Here is a 7,146-nt window from a genome sequence, read left to right as displayed (position 1 = left end):
AGAGATTCTCTCATGAAACACCCAGCTTCGCTTTTAGCATGGCTTAGCTAAGGTATTTGGGACAAAGTGTCTTCCCCAAGATCCAGACCCTCAAAGCCATCCTAAAGACAATTCCGAAAGACATAACTGAACAAGGAATGAATGGGAGGCCTGCCAAAAGACCAGGAAAATTAGGGTTGTCTAGTCAAAGCCAGACACTGAAGCTTAGAAAAGTCCTTCCATGCTAGGACTTGAGATTCTTCTCTTACCCTCCTCTCCTTCCCCCAGCTAAAGTCTCGTAGGGAGTGGAAGGCTGGAGAGATGGCTTAGCGGTGAAGAGCACTGACTGCTCTTCCAGAGGTCCTGAGTTCAATTCCCAACAACCACATGGTGGCTTACAAACCATGTATAACGTGATCTGACGCTACCTTCGGGTTATAGGTGAACATGAAGGTAAAGCACTCAGACGTACAATGAGTCAATCTCTAAAAATAAAAACAAAAAGTCTCTGCAAGAGAGGAGCACTGCTAGAGTAAATGTCATGACTGCTTGCTTCTGAGCGCCTCCTTTCTCTTTGGGTCCTTGAGGAAGTTAAAAGAAGAGGCAGCGACCAGCTCTCCGCTTGGTGCTGTTGTTATAAAATAGGCACTCTTCTCTCTGTTGTTATAAAATAGGCAGTCTTCTCTCCCACCGACACTGTGCACACTTTTTATGCACCAGGGATTGCGATTTTTCCATCTTCCCCTGGAGAACACATAGCAACAGCTGCCCATCCCAAGGCTCAGAATTAACAAGTCCATTTTCTCTACATAATACAGTTGAGTTCACCGACAGTTTACTCTGAAATAAAGATCCCCTCTAGATGATCATTGTGACTTTTGATGCTTGGTGTAGTGTGTGATCCTGCAATTGAACACTGAAGGAAGAAGGATTATTTAGTGGATCGCTGAAGTTTCAGCGATCAATGAATTTGCTCTCTTCTCCCTCTTCCGTTGTTTTCTTTCATGGAAAGCAAACCCTGTGGGATTCTTGCTCACAGTCTGTGTGGGTATTGGTTTGTTTCCCTCTTTCTTTTTATGCCAAGGAAGTAAGCATAGGGACTATAGAGGCCGTTAACATTTTGAAGATCTATACAATCGAAAATCAATAAGGTTTCTTTCTGTGTAGATGATATAAATTGTAAAGTTGAAAAAAGGAGGGGATTTAAAGAAAAGAATTTGGGGGGATGTGAAAGTATACACTTACCCAAAATGGGGTCATTGAATGTTGAAAAGACCATTTAAAAAAATAAGATATATTTGTACATAGCATCTGAGGGGAATATAAAATAAATATTCAACTAGATGAATGTTCTCGTAAAATCACAGAGCACACTCATGTATTTTCCATGAAATTGATCTCAGATTTGGAAAATTGGTTTGGAAACCCCTATGGCTTTCTGTTCAAATGCAATGGGCATTATTAGTCATAGCATCTTTTGTAAACAAACAAGAAGGTTCTCTTGTACTGCTTGACTGTGTGGGTTTACTAAAACACAATACCCAATTTGGTCATTAATATTAATAAGCCCTAGAACTTGTTGGTTACAGCTAAATACAGAAAACAATAAAACTTTGAAAAAACAAAAGGAAAAATATTTCAAAAATCTGCAGCTAAGGAGTGGGTCTGGTTTATGCTGCATAGTCTCTGAGGAGATTTTTTTTCATTAATTTATTTATTTACTCACTTCACATCTGATTGCAGTGTGCTTCCTTTCTCTCTTCCCAGTCCCAATCTTACAAATTCCTCCCCCCATTTCCCCCTCCCTTTCTCCTCAGAGAAGGGAGAGCCTTCACTGTGGGTACCACCCTGCCCTGGGACATCGAGTCCTAGTAGGACTAACCACATTCTCTCCTACTGAGTCCCAACCAGGTAGTCCAGCTAGGGGAAGGACATCCATTGGTCCTTCCTCAACAGACTCAGAGACAGCCCCTACTCCAATTGTTAGGGGACCCACATGAAGACCAAGCTGCACATCTGCTATAAATGTGCAGAGAACATAGGTCTAGCCCCTGCTTGTTCTTTGGTTGGTGGTTCAGTCTCTGAGTTCTCATGGACCCAGTTTGGTAGACTCTGTAGGTCTTCTTATGGTGTTCTTGATCCCTCTGGCTTGCTCAATTCTACCATCCATTCTCTGACAAGAGTTCTCTAGCTCTGCTTGATATTTGGATGTGAATCTATGCATCTTTTTCCATGATGAAGCCTCTTACAAGACAGTTATACTAGGTTCCTGTCTGTGAGCACAGCAGAGCATCATTAATAGTGTCAGGGGTTAGCTCTCTTCTATGGGATGGGTCTCAAGTTGGGTCAGTTATTGGTTGGCTGTTCTCTCAGTCGCTGTTCCATCTTTATCGCTGCACATCTTGTAAGGAGGACAAATTTTGAGTTGAAGGTTTTGCAGGTGGGTTGATATTCCCCTGCCTGCACTGGAAGTCATACCTGGGTACAGGAGGTGGCCAATTTAGTCTCCATATCCTCTGCTGGTAGGCATCTCAGCTAGGGTCATCCCCATAAACTATCCAGAGCCTCCTCCATCAACCTAGATGTCCCTCAACTGAAGAATGGATAAAGAAAAATTGCTACATCTACACAATGGAATGCTACTCAGCTACTAAAAATGAGGACATCATGAAATTTGCAGGCAAATGGATAAAACTTAAAAAATCATCCTGAGTGAGGTAATCCAGACCCACAGGACATGCATGGTATATACTCACTTATAAATGAACATTGGCATAAACTACAGGATAACTATAACAATCTACGAACCCAAAGAAACTAAGTAATAAGGAGGGCCCAAGGTAGGGTGTGTGAATCTCAGTCAAAAACAAAATAGTAATCAACGGAGGTAGATGGAGAGAAGGAACTGAGTGGAAGAGGGGCTAGGGAGGAGGACAGGGATGGGGAAGTATCAAGGATGGGAAGGGGCTGGAATGAAAATGGAAATCAGTGGGTCCATCTCTGGGACTAGGTGGAGGAGATTTTAAAATGCCCCAAGTTTGTGTTTCTACAAACTCCCCACCCAGTGCATCCTAACCCACTTCAATCTCACGATGTTGTACTTAGCTGAGACAGAGGGGGAAGGCATCTCCATTTGTTCTTACTCAAACACTGTCCCCATTCTGCAACTGTTTAGTGGTTTTGCAAAATGACCTGAAATCCTCGCTTCTCTGAAGTAGAATGTCTTCCCATCTCTGAAATAACAGATTCTGGTCTCTATCTCTACAATTTCTCTGGTATGATCAATCACACACAAACCAATAGAATAGCTCAACGGGTACCTAGTTAACATTCAAGGAAAGTGAAATTCAGAGAAGAAACCATTTTCTGAGAGCCCATAATTGCCACAGAGGCATCTGCCTGACTTGCCTTCACCAATGACAGGCCTTGTTCTAGGACTCTGCTCCAAGCTGGTAGAAACTGGGAAGCCTGCTCTTTATGAACACCACTATCTTTAAGCAAAGCACTGCTATTCAAAGAAACACTCCAACTGTCACTAGAACTGCAAATACACATGACTCCAGTTAACTGACCTGAATTTTATCATGGCTGTTGTCATTGTCAACGCATATTTAGTGTATGTCCCTGAAACATTGTTCTGTATTGCTAGATGCTATGAGCTTGTCCCACTTCCAACTCCAGGATATTTAAAAAGAACCATGACTATCTGAAATCTAGACTTGAAAGACAACAACAAAAATTTAAGAAGGGGGGAAGTCATAGTTTGCTTCTAAGTAAAACATCTAAATTTTTCTCATCCTTTCCTAATATCAATAATTGTGAGTTATTTGCATATATAAAGATATCTATTTATATACACACACTGACAAGAGAAATGATGATGATGATGATGATAGATGATAATGATGGATATGAGAGATAAACAACATGCAAATATACATAATGATATATAGATCTAAATAGAGATAGTTAGTGGTGTCTATGTTCATAAATATCTATCCAGTCCTATACACATAGATACAAATATCAAAATAACAAGGTTATTTCAATATATTTAGTCTCAATATATCGCAATATATTTATTATGAATAAAGTATAGCTTTGATTTCACTGATTAAAATTGAATGTATGGCATTAAGGACTTTCATAAACTACCACTCAAAATTTGTGAACCAAATGTGGGCATTATAGAAATTTTGGATAAATCCAGACAAGAGCAAAAACCTTCTCTGAGAGAAAATCAACAAATCTCAAGGCTAGCCAGAGATCTCTGAGGAAAGGTACAAGTCTTGGTCTAACTGAATTTGTAGCTCCAGTGGAGTAGGATAGTTCATTAGTGAAGGACAAATGAGTTCTTCTGAATGTCTTTATCTCTAGCCTAAAAACCTGGGAGACATGTAAAGACCAGAAAATGTAGCAATATTAATGACTATTCAACAAAAGAACTTTTCCAAGGAGTGTGCTAATACTGAACACATTTGGAACAAAGTTAAATATTGGGCCAGACTGAAACTACAAGTCAGTGTTACCTGGATAAAACACTGGATAAAGTATATGTAATGCGGGGACCTATTATAAAGGGAGTTTTGACCCATTTAAGTCGCATTTTGTTTTATTTAGGGTAAACTGCTTAAGTGCTGTTTAAACAAAGAGAAAACTTTTGTTGATAGAATCTATTCCACTTCAAGGGGAATTCTTGGGAGAAAGCAGTTAGCATTCATGTTGTATACACATGCAGAAGTTTTCAAATGTTGAGGATTTCAAATCTACCAGCCAATAGGCATTTCAGAGTTCAGTCTCTGGTTACCAAAACATGTCAGTCAGTCATGGTGTACTTATTCTGACAACTGCAGAGTATAGCACAGGAAAACAGGAGAGGACAGAGCTGCCTATCTATTAATGAGCATCCCTGTGAATCCGTTCTTCTGACCTGTGAGGAGCTGGTGGGGCCCCCGCCCCAAGATGGCGCCCGGGACGGCTGCCAGGTCTTTTTTTTTTTTTTTTTTTTTTTTTTTTTTTTTTTTTTTTTTCCACACAGAATGGAATTAGTTTTATTTATCGGGTGTATACAAGTCAAATCAGAGCCAACTTTTAAAATGCAACTATTTCAGACACAACAGAACTGATAGTTTACCAAAGGATTCTCATGCTGGTGATAAATGAACTTATTACAGAGTTTGCCCGTTAGTGGAAAGCCGGAACTGTACAAAAGGCTCCGAGCATATGTAAGGATATATTCAGTATCCAGGAATTTTTGTGCACAGCTGTCTTCAGATCGAGGCATCTGTGGAGACAGTGGGGCTGGTTCTCCTGGGATGCAGGACCTGTTTCATCTCTCTCCTATCCCCTCTAACTGGACTCACCTTGAGTCCCCATCTTCACACATGCCTTCTCCCAGGGTGGTAGTACCATTTTTCCTTGCCCATATTTTAGCTTCTAGTATTTCCCGACTATGCCACTGGGATCCAGCAACATGCTGGGCCTCGTCTGTCTCTGGTGTACTCACCCCAGTCTTTCCCCAGGCATGAGTAGCCACAGAGCTTCATCCCTCCTGGTCTGCTGCTCAAGTGGAGTTACTTGCCTTATCTCCCACAAGTCTTCTGGCCCTTTCTTTCCAATCCAAACCTCTTTCCCACAGCATGTAAAAATCACTCAGAATTTGACGCAAAATTATTGGGCACAGAGTTTTGCTTTAATGGATTATTTAATCAATGGCTTTTTCTATGAAGGAATCTTTTATGTGACCAAGTTTCTGAGGTCAAACATCTGAAGATGCCTTCCTTTTTCCCTTGCCTATAAATGTCAGTTTAGCTGGATATAAAGTTCTGGGTTTAAGGACTGTCCTCAGTGTGGAATTGTCATAGCAGTAACTTTCTGAATTCACTATCAATGACCAGAACAATGCTACTCTCCAACTTATAGAAGTCAATGCTCCATAGCTATAACAAAATATGTGGGGCCAGATACTTATAAAGAAGAGAGGTTTTAACTAGCTAACAGTTTTGAAAGTTGAAAATCTTAGCTTGGGACCTCATTGTCTTTTTTTTTAAATTAGGTATTTTCCTCGTTTACATTTTCAATGCTATCCCAAAAGTCCCCCATACCCACCCTCCCCAATCCCCTAACCACCCACTCTCCCTTTTTGGCCCTGGGGTTCCCCTGTACTGGGGCATATAAAGTTGGCAAGTCCAATGGGCCTCTCTTTGCAGTGATGGCTGACTAGGCCATCTTTTGATACATATGCAGCTAGAGACAAGAGCTACGGGGTACTGGTTAGTTCATATTGTTGTTCCACCTGTAGGGTTGCAGTTCCCTTTAGCTCCTTGAGTAATTTCTCCAGCTCCTCCATTGGGGGCCATGTGATCCATCCAATAGCGGACTGTGATCATCCACTTCTGTGTTTGCTAGGCCCCTGCATAGTCTCATAAGAGACAGCTATATCTGGGTCCTTTCAGCAAAATCTTGCTAGTATATGCAATGGTGTCAGCGTTTGGAAGCTGACTATAGGATGGATCCCTGCATATGGCAATCACTAGATGGTCCATCCTTTCGTCACAGCTCCAAATTTTGTCTCTGTAACTCCTTCCATGGGTGTTTTGTTCTCACTTCTAAGAAGGGACAAAGTGTCCACACTTTGGTCTTCGTTCTTCTTGAATTTCATGCGTTTAGCAAATTGTATCTTATATCTTGGGTATCCTAAATTTCTGAGCTAATATCCACTATCAGTGAGTACATATTGTGCAAGTTCCTTTGTGATAGGGTTACCTCACTCAGGATGATGCCCTCCAGGTCCATCCATTTGCCTAGGAATTTCATAAATTCATTTTTTTAATACCTGAGTAGTACTCCATTGTGTAAATATACCACATTTTCTGTATCCATTCCTCTGTTGTGGGGCATCTGGGTTCTTACCAGCTTCTGGCTATTATAAGTAAGGCTGCTATGAACATAGTGGAACATGTGTCCTTCTTACCGGTTGGGACATCTTCTGGATATATGCCGAGGAGAGGTTTTGCGGGATCCTCCAGTAGTACTATGTCCAATTTTCTGAGGAACTGCCAGACTGATTTCCAGAGTGGTTGTACAAGCTTGCAATCCCACCAACAATGGAGGAGTGTTCCTTTTTCTCCACATCCTCGCCAGCATCTGCTGTCACCTGAATTTTTG

This window comes from Mus musculus, chromosome 10, assembly GCF_000001635.26.
Source record: "Mus musculus strain C57BL/6J chromosome 10, GRCm38.p6 C57BL/6J".
Lineage (NCBI taxonomy): Eukaryota > Metazoa > Chordata > Mammalia > Rodentia > Muridae > Mus > Mus musculus.
Note: the sequence above shows the minus strand (reverse complement) of the source record.